This window comes from Microcaecilia unicolor, chromosome 6, assembly GCF_901765095.1.
Source record: "Microcaecilia unicolor chromosome 6, aMicUni1.1, whole genome shotgun sequence".
Lineage (NCBI taxonomy): Eukaryota > Metazoa > Chordata > Amphibia > Gymnophiona > Siphonopidae > Microcaecilia > Microcaecilia unicolor.
The window spans coordinates 68,031,069-68,043,120 of NC_044036.1; positions in this window are offsets into that span (position 1 = coordinate 68,031,069).

The following is a 12,052-nucleotide window of genomic DNA, read 5'->3' on the forward strand; positions in this document are numbered from 1 at the left end:
TCCATGTAGGAGAGGCCATGGGAAGGTTGTCAAGGAGATGAGTGAGAAGAAAATAGTGAATACAGAAGGTAAAAATGTGGTAATGGGGAGCAGACGAAAGATAAAAGGGAACAACAGGAGGCTGGAAACAGGAGAGGAAATGTGAGAGCTAGGGGACGAGAGGAGATAGAAAGTTGATAAGTAGATGAAAATTTAAAAGGAGTAGAGCAAGAGGGTGAAATCTGAGTGGATAGAGAGACAGAAAAGAAAAAAAAAGAGGAGAGAGGTTTGAGAGAAAGAGCAATATGTCAGAGACAGGTGTAGTGAAGGAATGAGCATAAAAACAAGCAAAAAAACTCTGCACATAAAAAGTAACCAAAACAAAACAGAAATAGTACAGAGAAGGCAAAACCACAAGTCCAGTCACAAAAGGTTTATTAAAGAAATTACCTGACTCTGCCAAGTTTCAGCACTCATGCCTTCATCAGGGGTCTGCAAATATACATAAAACAGTACAAAGTTTAAAACAGACATATGAAATTAAAAAATAAAAATAAATTTAAAAATGTGTTAAAACATCACCAATTCATTACCAAAGACACAATTCTTCATTAACATATGAAAAGAACAAATAAACAGAATAAAAATATTTATAAAAATCAATGCCACTGCAGTATACAAATAATAATTTTAAAAAACACATAGGATGCTATTCAACATATATCAATGTATAATGATGAACTGTCAATAAATCATATTAACTGGATGATATAAAGGAAATCCAAGTGTATAAAACATAAAAAATGACCAGAGCAAAAAGTCAAAAATGGTCTAAGAACACGACCAAGGCTGTTGCCAAAAAAAAAAAGAGCAACTATATGGATCTAAAAAATCTTTAAAAAAATGCCATAAAAACTGCTAAAAATCAGAAAATAGAAAACATTGCTTCCATCTTAAATGATGGCTAATTAGTGTACCAAAAGAGCAACACTACTGCTTCAAAATACTATAGTATCCTAAATGAGGCAATATAGAAAAACTTTCCAAAGAGAGAATGTCAAATTAATTAATCAAGTAAAGCATCATGCCAATAATGCAATATTTAAAAAAGATGATGCCTCATTCCCTCCATAGCGATATTAAAAGCAAGCATAGCCATGTAATTAACAACATTTACACCAACTGCACATAATGTACTGCTAAACTTAAAAAGTGCATATCAGCTCAAACACATCTACTATAATAAAACTCACCCTCAATGTTCTGAAGACAATGTTCTGAAATCACTCAAGCACTCCCTGAAGGGTTCGTGGATTCATGGTGGTGAAGCCACTCCACTGACCCATGCCCTGCCCACGCGTCAAACGTCAGAACGTTGTCTTCAGAACAGTAAACTAAAGGAAGGGAATGGGGATCGCAACCAAGCCTAGGAAACGCAGCCTACCAACCTCCCAACCCACCCGCGGAAAAAATCTGGAGGGAAACCAACTCCAAACCCCCCCCCCAAGCCACCCACCAAAGCTGCAGTTGAAAAGAAGCCCCGCCCACAGAATGCAGGAGGTGCAACACCCCCCAACACCTCCCCCAACAAAACACCCCCCCAAGCCACTCACCGTCGCGTTGCTTTGCCGTCGGGGGACCCGAAACCCCGCCAGCAGAAGTCTTGTGTTGTCTGCTGAGTCTCACTCCAGCGATCTTCAGCGTTGCTAGCCTGTGCAGGCAGGGCTTCTGTGCGTCTGACGTCCTGCACGTCCAGGACGTCAGACGCACAGAACCCCGCCTTGCAAAGGCTAGCAAGCAACGCCGAAGATCGCTGGAGTCAGCCGAACTGCAAATGCTGCTAGAGGAGGAAACCCCCGCCGGCAAGGGGGTGCTCATAGAAAGCTACCAAAACTTGAGCTGTGTCGCTGACTATTGTGAGAACAACTATGTGCAGGTAGGGAGGAAATGAGGGGTGGTAGGGAGTGCTGGTGGTTTAGAGAAGGCGGAGGTGCTAGGCCCGGTACAGCACGGGGTGGTGGTTGTGTAGGCAATCCTGCCTAGCCCCGTTGGCATGGGCTGTAAGCCGGGGGCTGCTCGGAGAGGGTGTGTCTCTTATATCCTGACTCAGAGCGCCTATAGAGCTCCCTAAGGTCAGCTGAGTGCTATGTTTTTAATTAAGGGTTGGGGAACGTGCAGTGATCTGTCTGCAGCTATCATTTTTCTTCATTTTGCCTTTAATAGTTTTAGATTTCCGGATTGTTCCTCTTTTTTTGTGTGTGTGTCAAGGAGGAAGCTCTTGACATGAGTCCTTGGCAGCTCTGAAGGCTGTGATGTAATCCTTTTTCTTCCTGATCTTGGGTGCATTACAATTTTTTTGGGTAGATATTCTTTATTTATATATCTACTATAATAAAACTCACACTCTCTCGCACACACACACACTCTCACACTGTGTCTCACATACGTACTTGCACACACTCTCATTCTCACACATACACTCTGACAGACACACTCACACCCAGACTCACTCTCTCTCTCTCACACACACACACTCACACTTTCACTCTCTCGCTCACACACAGACACTCTCACATACACTCTCCCAAACATACACATTCCGAGGAAAACCTTGCATTTGTGTCAGAAACGGGCCTTTTTTACTAGTATATGATAAATGCCACAAATATCAAAGGCACTAGACATAATACAATATACTACTAATTAAAACTCAATGCGCTCTCCCTTAAAGAACCAAACATGAATGGGAGCAATACAAAACACATAGGTGGAAGTGATTAAAAATAACTGTATAACTTAGTATACCCGCATAATATATTAAGAGAGCCGCCTTCAAGAAACATATAGTTCTAAAAATTGAATAATAAAAGCAAAGCGCATCATGCATCACAGCGATACAAAAAGAAAATGCTAAATGAGCATACATTAAAAGTGGAACTGCGATTCTTAAAGGACAATCACTTCAAATCAATAGAAGCACTGCTAGCAGTAAAACATCTTACACATAAAAGGCAAATTGTCCTAAAAAACAAAACAAAAAAAAACACTCAAGATGTTAGTAAGCTTAGTAACATGGAAGAATTGCAGCCTCCTCTTGGGAGGCTGCTGGGAAGGATGCTGGATTATAACTTGAAGTTACAACCTTTGAGATAAGACTCATTTCCTCGACTTGTGGACCCTGAAGCAGCGTCGCTCATATCAGTGGAAGCGAAACATTGCTAACATTGGCCCTGAGGAAAGCTTGGAGCAGCATTATGCAAAGTTAAGTTTTTTTCATTCTTAAGCTTTGGATTGAGTATGTGGTTGAATATATGTGAATACAACATAGTATCTGCCTTCTGAAGTTATTAGGGAGTGACTTTGCATGTTTTTCAATATTTTTTTGAAGCACAACTTTGGACAACAAAGGGAGGTTTTTTTCAGCTGATGATGAGGAACTGATCCTATGGACCACTTGATTGGTCATTTTGATTGCTAAGCAGCTCTTTAGACTTGTTAGTTGTGAGCTCCTTGAGGCTTTTTCCTTCCTTCAGTCGTGAAGTGCTTTATTCATACGCATACTTGTTCATACGTATAGTGGGTCATTTTTGATCCTATTAACTACACATCCACTTTGTTGTTGATATAGAGAATTGCAGTTATGCCAGTAGTGTCACAATAGGATTTGAACAAATCCACTCAAGGTGAGTATGTAAACACGAGTCATACATATTAAAATGGAGTGGAGGAGTGGCCTAGTGGTTAGGGTGGTGGACTTTGGTCCTGGGGAACTCAGGAACTGAGTTCAATTCCCACTTCAGGCACAGGCAGCTCCTTGTGACTCTGGGCAAATCACTTAACCCTCCATTGCCCCATGTAAGCCGCATTGAGCCTGCCATGAGTGGGAAAGTGCAGGGTACAAATGTAACAAAATAAATACATAAAATAGAAAGCATGATGCTGGCAGATGTCACATTAACAAAAACATATGTAAATAAACCCAGCATCATCTCTTTTAAATATTGCATTATTGACACAATGCTTTTACTTGGTTAATTAGCTTAACATTCTCTCTTTGGAAAGCTTTTCTATATTGCCACTTTTATGAGGACTTCTGGCTTTTCGCCTTCTCTGGACTATCTCTGCTTTGTTTTGGTTACTGTAGTGAAGGAATGAAACAAGACAGGAACGGAGAGTAAAAATAACAAATGGACAGCGGCCACTGGAAACAGAATTAGCAGAAGACAGGAAAGCAGAAAAGATAAACTGGGACCAATGTGATTGAAAAATAAAATGCCCAGACACACTAAGGTAACAAAAAAAGTGATTTTGAATATATAAATTAGAATATATGTGTGTCGCAAATGTCTTTATATTGAGTTCATTACAAAAGGAAATGCATTTGCTCTTGTTTCTCCACTGTTGCAGTATATGCTGAGCTTTACTTCTTGGTGTTCCTAGTTCAATTTTTGTCTTCATATTTCTACCTTTATGTTTCAACAATTTTTTATTCTTGATGAGGTCACATGGTATACATTTCCATCTCAGTCAATATAAATCGTATAACAGCGAAGTCTAGTACACATTACTAAACCTGAAACGTCCATCATCAATGTTTTCCAAACTTTTCTCCCCATCCTTTCCTTCTTGTCTTCTCCTATATTTATAATGTGTACATGTATAATTACTGTGCAGTTGCATAACTATTAACAATAAACTTTTATATGAAACTCCAATATTTATAACTCGTGTTTTACTCAGTGTATTATCCCAACAGTATTTACTGGTGGGTCCTCTTAATGTGCTCCTTCAAAGGATTGTTCTCCTATCTAATACACATGTCCCTCTATTATGCATTGAACATTACCCTTCCTATTCCTATACCCCCCTCCCCCCAAATATTTCTACCTTTAATTGGGGACTCCTTGTTCTGTATTTGTTAAGGGTCTGACTGTGTTTTGTGTGTGACCAAGTTGTGATATTTGTTTGCTATTGTTTCTGTGTTGAGATCTGTAGCAGATCCACTTCTTCTGTTTTACTTGGAGTAGGTATTTTGGTGTTTTAAGATTTAGTATAATATTTGTAGTGCTGCCTATTCATAGTTTACTCCTTGGAGAATTCTGCACCACTGCACAATGTAGAATTTGTGCAGAATTCTGTACAGGGAACAGAAGGCAGAAAATTTGTCAGGTTTCTGATCCCCCTCCCCTTGAGGCATACACCCACAGACTGCTCATATAAATCCTCCTCCCCACCTGGTTTACCCTGTCCTCCCAGATCATATGGCATAAGGAAGAAACAATTGGCTGCACATCAGACCACTTCCTACTACTACTACTACTACTTATCATTTCGATAGCGCTACTAGACGTACGCAGCGCTGTACACTTGAACATGAAGAGACAGTCCCTGCTTGACAGAGCTTGCAATCTAATTAGGACAGACAAACAGGACAAACAAGAGATAAGGGAATATTAAAGTGAGGATGATAAAATAAGGGTTCTGAACAAGTGAATAAGGGTTAGGAGTTAAAAGCAGCATGTACTATTCCTCCTCTGCTAGCCTGGGCCCAACTGCTATACAGAGTTCCACATGGTTCAAATAAGTAGTGGCCCCTCAACCCCCTCCCACCTTGACAAAGGAGGAGGTACGGAGTCTTAGTCCCTGCTTCTACTGGACGCCATCAAAATGGCTGTGCCCTGCCCGGTGCATCATGGGATGCACTTCTCCCTTCTATGGTAATACATCAACAACAGAGAAAGCTACAAATAATTACATTTTTAAACTTTGCTGTAAATTGCAGTGACATTAAAAAAGGAAAACACCTTGTTGCTCAAGATACAAAATGCAAGTTATATTCACACATCTCCACGTTTTATAGTTGTGGGGTGAAAAGAGTATTTTAAGCAACTGAAACTTGGTAGAGGATACTTTACTTCCCAACATCTGAATTTCTGTAAGTGAAGGATGGGCCAAACAGTTTGATCAGAAATTTGCTTGTAAAAGTACTGCTCACGTGTACTTAGAAAACAGAGAAAAGAAGCTGTTGAAACAGAGATCTACTTATAGTTTTAAAATATGCAAGATAACATGATTTCAATTTTTACTTTTAGCTAATCTTTTCTACTGGGCATGGTTATTTGAACTCTCAAAGTGCTCCAGTTGGAGCACACTAATGTAGGAAAATTCTCATGCTTTTCCACCCCTGATACCATCAGAAAAAAAGGCTGCCATGGAGGCATCATCTCTACAAAAAGGTCATCAGGCTTGAGGAAGGACGAGTGAAGTCTGGCAGCATGCCAATGGTATAGCGTCAATCATCCTATTCCTGAGAGATGGATGTTGTGTTTGGACTCATGGGACAGGAGCTATAAAAAAATGGATCATGTAAACTGGTCTAATAAAGCAGTAATAAAAACTGTGCATTAAAATTTTACACATCATCTTTACTGCATTAAAAAAGAAAATTACTACTGACGCAATAAGCTAATTATATTCAATTTGCTCAGCATTAAAAAGTGCCCTGCACAACCAAGTGCACTTAAAGCAGTAATAAATTTTAAAAAGTACACACATTTTACTGCCATTCTTAAGTGTTGTGGTTAGAGATAGAAGTTAAGTTTAACTTACACCTCTAACCACTGAAATAATTGAATTAGAAATATAATTGGAGGCTTTTCGATTCAGACCTTTATCTCTGAGCTAGATGGGCTGTGTCCTGGCCCAAGTTACAGAGCAACCATTACTTAGGGGGAATAAAATGACAAGTTGGCCTGGGGTCTAATATGTACTTCTCCCCTCCATCCAGTGCTCTAATTTCTGCTCTCCCCACCCCCCAAACATTTATGGTTCAACATTTTTTATTGATGACACTACATAAGATACACATTCACTTTCTGAACATACAGAAACTCATATTTGAAAATGCACTATGGTTATCCAGATTACTCCAGTCCGTCATCAACTTTTTTTCAGTTAATCCCCACCCCACCCTCCCTTTTTATGTTCCCATCTGTTGGTTATCAAAATAGAAGAAGAAGATATATTCAAATACTTGCAATATTAAGAACAGAACAATATCATCCACATTTTCTCTGCCACGACCAATAAAATTACTTTACGTTCCCTTTTATCCCCACCCTTCTCCCCTCCCCTTTGATCCCCCTTATTTTCCTTTGTATCCATCAAACAAAAACAACCTTATATGAACTATTTATACTTCTCCAAACTAGGTGCCTTTAGATTCAGAATCAACTCCCCAAACATTTAATACTGTAACCTCCTCCCTATTCTGTGCTCTAAACCCTCTTGCTCCCCCCCCATGCTAATATCTTTCCCTCAAGTGCTCTCACCTTTTTCTAACCCTATACTTCCCCCCCCCCCCTACCTTTCACTCGCAGAAGAATTTGATGCAACCCAAAATTAACTTTTTGCCTGCAGAAAAACAAAAAGCCAACTCCAGGAACCACTGAAACAGAATTTAGAAGCAGGCATGTGGACTGCTTGAAGAGTAAGCTTGAGTGAATGTGGCACTTGAAAAAGCCAGCTCCACAGAAGAATCAGATTTTGCAATGGGTGAGGAGAGAGAGAGAGGAAATGGTATAGTGCTAATTCAGCACTTGCACCTTCTCCTTTGTTATCATTGTTATACTGTCCAATTACAGAGAAGTCATTCACAAAGTTGAAGTCATTGTGGTTGTTCTATTTTTTGTCTGATAGGAAACTCTGAATATCTTCAAGAACTGATGCAAGAATGTCATACGTACGGAAACTCTTCAGTCTTAAGGCCAGACAAGCAGACTATCAATCCAGTGGACCGTCACACCAATGTAAACTTTTTCATGGGATGTCCAGCAGTCATTGTGATAGACATATGTCTGCTCACCAAGAACTGCAACCAGCTTCAATGTGACCAAATTCATCACTGTTCTGTTTGGCTGGAGACTAGTAACCAGTTCAACAAGCAAAGGCAACTCTACTGTTCTCATAGGCTGTATTTCCTGAATACCAAAATTTAAAATGAGATGATCCACTGTTTGTGTGATGAGGTTTGCAATTGCTAAATCCTGTTCCAGGTTTTGCTGTTTCATTTGGTTTACTGAGGAATCAACATTTAGGTCTCTCTGCCACTTTTACTTTTTACTTTTAACTGCAAGCATCAGAAGTAACTAGGTAAAAACAAAAGTAACAAGTTTTCCTGTACTTCTTTACAAGTAAAACAAAACTTTACTAAAGTACAGTAACTAGTTACATTTTCTTGGCTATTATACAACATTGATTGGGGGGGGGGGGGGAGTGGAAGGGAAAAGCCAGACTATGCCACTCTTCCTGCTTACTCCTTCTCAGAGGAAGGGGTGCCTTCTATGTGAGCCAGCTCTCATGAAGGGACCCCACTGAAATTGCTCCCATGTATCGCCATCCTTGCCCAAGACCACTGAGCAGAGGGACTATGCCCTAGGACAAAAGAATCTTGCCCCTACCTACTTTACTTATTGTTCTGTACAATGGCTTCTCTTGTCAACCTCACAGGCCATTTTTAAAATGTCAGTAAATCAGCTATCTTGCTGACTTCAACTGAACCACTACCATTTAACAAAAGGCTATCAAGCAAAAAGGCAGAACCATGCTTAGGAAAGGTAAATTATAGGGGGGGCATATAGGGAGGGCCTGTAGAGTGAGTAGCGGTGGAGTTAGTGGCTAGGTGGAGTGGTGTGTACAACAAATGTGATTTCCAGGTGCATTGATCCCAGCACTGGGATTCCTGGACTGCAGTCTGGAAACTCTTTCTGCAATTTGGTGAAAGACTAACCTTTTTAATAAACCAAAACTTCAGGTCGGCAAGTCTCTCCTCGTACGGGTTGCAACGCAAATCCCATACCATTTTCGTAGTTTTTCTTCGCACCGCTTCCAGTCTTTTTACATCTTTAGCCGGATACAGCCTCCAAAACTGAACACAATACTCCAAGTGGGGCCTCACCAATGACTTGTAGAGGGGCATCAAAACCTCCTTTCTTCTGCTGGTTATACTCCTCTCTATGCAGCCTAGAATCCTTCTAGCCACGGTCATCGTCTTGTCACATTGTTTCTTCACCTTCATATCATCTGACACCAACACCCCAAGGTCTCTCTCCTGGGTCGAGCTTGCTAATCTCTCCCCTGCTGTTCGGTATCTCTCTTTTGGGTTTCTACACCCCAACTGCAGCACTCTGCACTTCTTGGCATTAAATTTTAACTACAATTTACCATAGGGTACTCCAATAGATACTTCTGATAAGCATAAACACTTTTATTGTTACCTATATATGTACATATATTATCAGCAAAATCCCTCAGTTTTCATGGGACTCACTTCCGCAACCCTTTCACAGCATCATCCACAACGTCAAAGCGTACTCATACATTACCAACCACATATTATATCACACTAAGATTACATTGCAATATCTTCCCTTGAATTTTGATGATATTTCAAAATGTTCCTTCCACACACTTGAATCAGCAAGTTCCAAGGTAGATAACACAAGCCGCTTTTACATTGCAGCCCACGTTGTTGTAATCCCAGAGTCACTGTTGTTCCTAATAAATAGGACTCCAAATGTATAGCATGATGAGAAGCCTCACTTGTATCTCCCACAACTGAGTATCATACTTGACTGCTTGCGTAGCAACACTGCGCGGCAGCTAGAAGGCTTCCATGAACAACCGTTAACAAGGTCAATTTAATGACATAACTTTAGTTCCTCACTGCGAGACCGCATTTCGTGGTTTACTTCATCAGGATGAACCACTCCCTGTGACCTGTAACAATTCAATAACCCATGCCCATACCAAATCATCTCAATATCTCAAAAACCTGTCTGAAAATAGTGTGATCTGACTGTTTCATTCTGCTCTGCTGTTTCATTTGATTTGATTTGATGTGATTTGATTGTTGTTTCTAACTGGTTTATTGATATCTGTAAATCTGAAAAGGAGATTTCAGATTTTAAAACTGCTAGCAAGTATTAGAACTTTTTTCCTTTCCTGGAGATAGGTTTTAAAACAAACACATTCCACAGGTTTTAAACTTTAAGCCCCCCCCCCCCCCACCCTGCCCCTCAACCCACCCACCCCAAGACTGACACTTCCTAAATAAATTTCCTAACTATTCTACTTATTACAAATTAACTCCACCCAAATTACAACTGCCTCTGGTTGCCTATGTATGGCTGAGGAGTAAAGTTAATCTTGCACAGTATTAACCCCATCATAGCATACCTGTTCATTCCCATTCCAACAAACAGGATGACTTTTATTCTCTGTAATAATTGTGGTGTTTCAGTTTCAAGGCCAATTATCTGGAGACTTAAGGCTTGTCCTGTCTGTCATCAGCTTGCTAGTTTAAAACAGGAGCTCAGTAAGGTAAAACAGGAATTAGATGCACTTAAAGCAGCTTCTAAGAATACACAAAACCATGCAGCACAGAATCGAGCCAAATTCACACCACTGCCTCCAAGGATAAAACCACCTAGGAATAGATGGTTCACAGTAGGCTCAGGCAGACTTCGCTGTGTGCACCAGAGGCATCCGCCCTCATAAGTGTTGCCCCTACAGAATTCTTTTGCTCCATTACAGCATGGTGATGATCCTGAAAATAGAACTGAGGCAGAAGAGAAAGAAATGAAGTTGGAACAAAAGGATATGAAGGTACCCAAAGAGAAAAGACAACCCCAAATCACAAATGTTGAAGCACATACCAGGAAATGTACATGGAAAGCGATGGCCACAAATGCTCGCAGTCTAAGCAATAAAGTTCATGACCTTCAAGACCTCATTTTGGAGGCAGACTTAGACATTGTTGCAATCACGGAGACGTGGCTAAATGGTTCCCATGAATGGGATGCAAACATACCAGGCTATAATCTATTTAGGAAGGATAGAGAGGGTCGTAAGGGTGGAGGAGTAGCTCTATATGTGAGAAATGATATCACAGCAACCGAAATGACAGGGACCTGGGGAAAGGAAGAAGCAATATGGATCACCTTAAAAAGAGAGGATAGAACCTCTATACACGTGGGTGTTGTCTACAAACCTCCGAAACAATTGGAGGAATTAGATAAAGACCTGATCGCAGATATTCAAAAGTTGGGAAACAAGAGAGAGGTGCTGTTGCTGGGAGATTTCAATCTGCCAGATGTAGATTGGAAGGTTCCATCTGCGGAATCGGAAAGAAGTAGAGAGATCGTGGATGCTTTACAAAGCGGTTTGCTCAGACAAATGGTGATGGAACCCACGAGGGAGGGAGCGACACTGGATCTGGTGCTCACAAATATGACTGGATAGCGTGTCAAATATCCGAGTGGGTGCCCACCTGGGCAGCAGTGACCATCAAACAGTTTGGTTTGATATTACAGCTAAAGTGGAGAGCGGCCACTCAAAACTCAAAGTTCTGGATTTCAAGCGTGCTGACTTTAGTAAAATGGGGGAATACCTGAGGAAGGAGATGATGGGCTGGGAGGAAATACGAGAAGTGGAAGGACAGTGGTCCAGGCTGAAAGAAGCTATAAATAGGGCCACGAACCTTTATGTAAGGAAAGTAAATAAAAGCAAGAGAAAAAGGAAACCGATATGGTTCTCCAAGCAAGTGGCTGAGAAAATAAAGGCTAAAGAGTTGGCGTTCCAGAAATACACAAAAACTCAAGAAAAGGAACACGAGGAGGAATACAGGATGAACCTGAAAGAAGCCAAGAGAGAGATATGTCTGGCAAAAGCACAAGCGGAAGAACAAATGGCTAGAAATGTAAGGAGGGGTGACAAAAATTTCTTCAGGTATATAAGTGAAAGGAGAATGGCTAAAAAGGGAATTGTGAGACTAAAAGATACTGCGACCCGCTATGTGGATAATGATGAAGAAAAAGCAAATTTGCTAAATAGATACTTTTGTTCTGTTTTCACAGAAGAAAATCCTGGAGAAGGACCACGATGGACTGTAAAAAGTACAAATGAGATTGAAGTGGACAGAGCACCGTTCACGGAAGAGAGTGTGTATGAACAGCTTGAAAAGCTAAAGGTGGACAAAGCCATGGGACCGGATGGGATCCACCCCAGGATATTG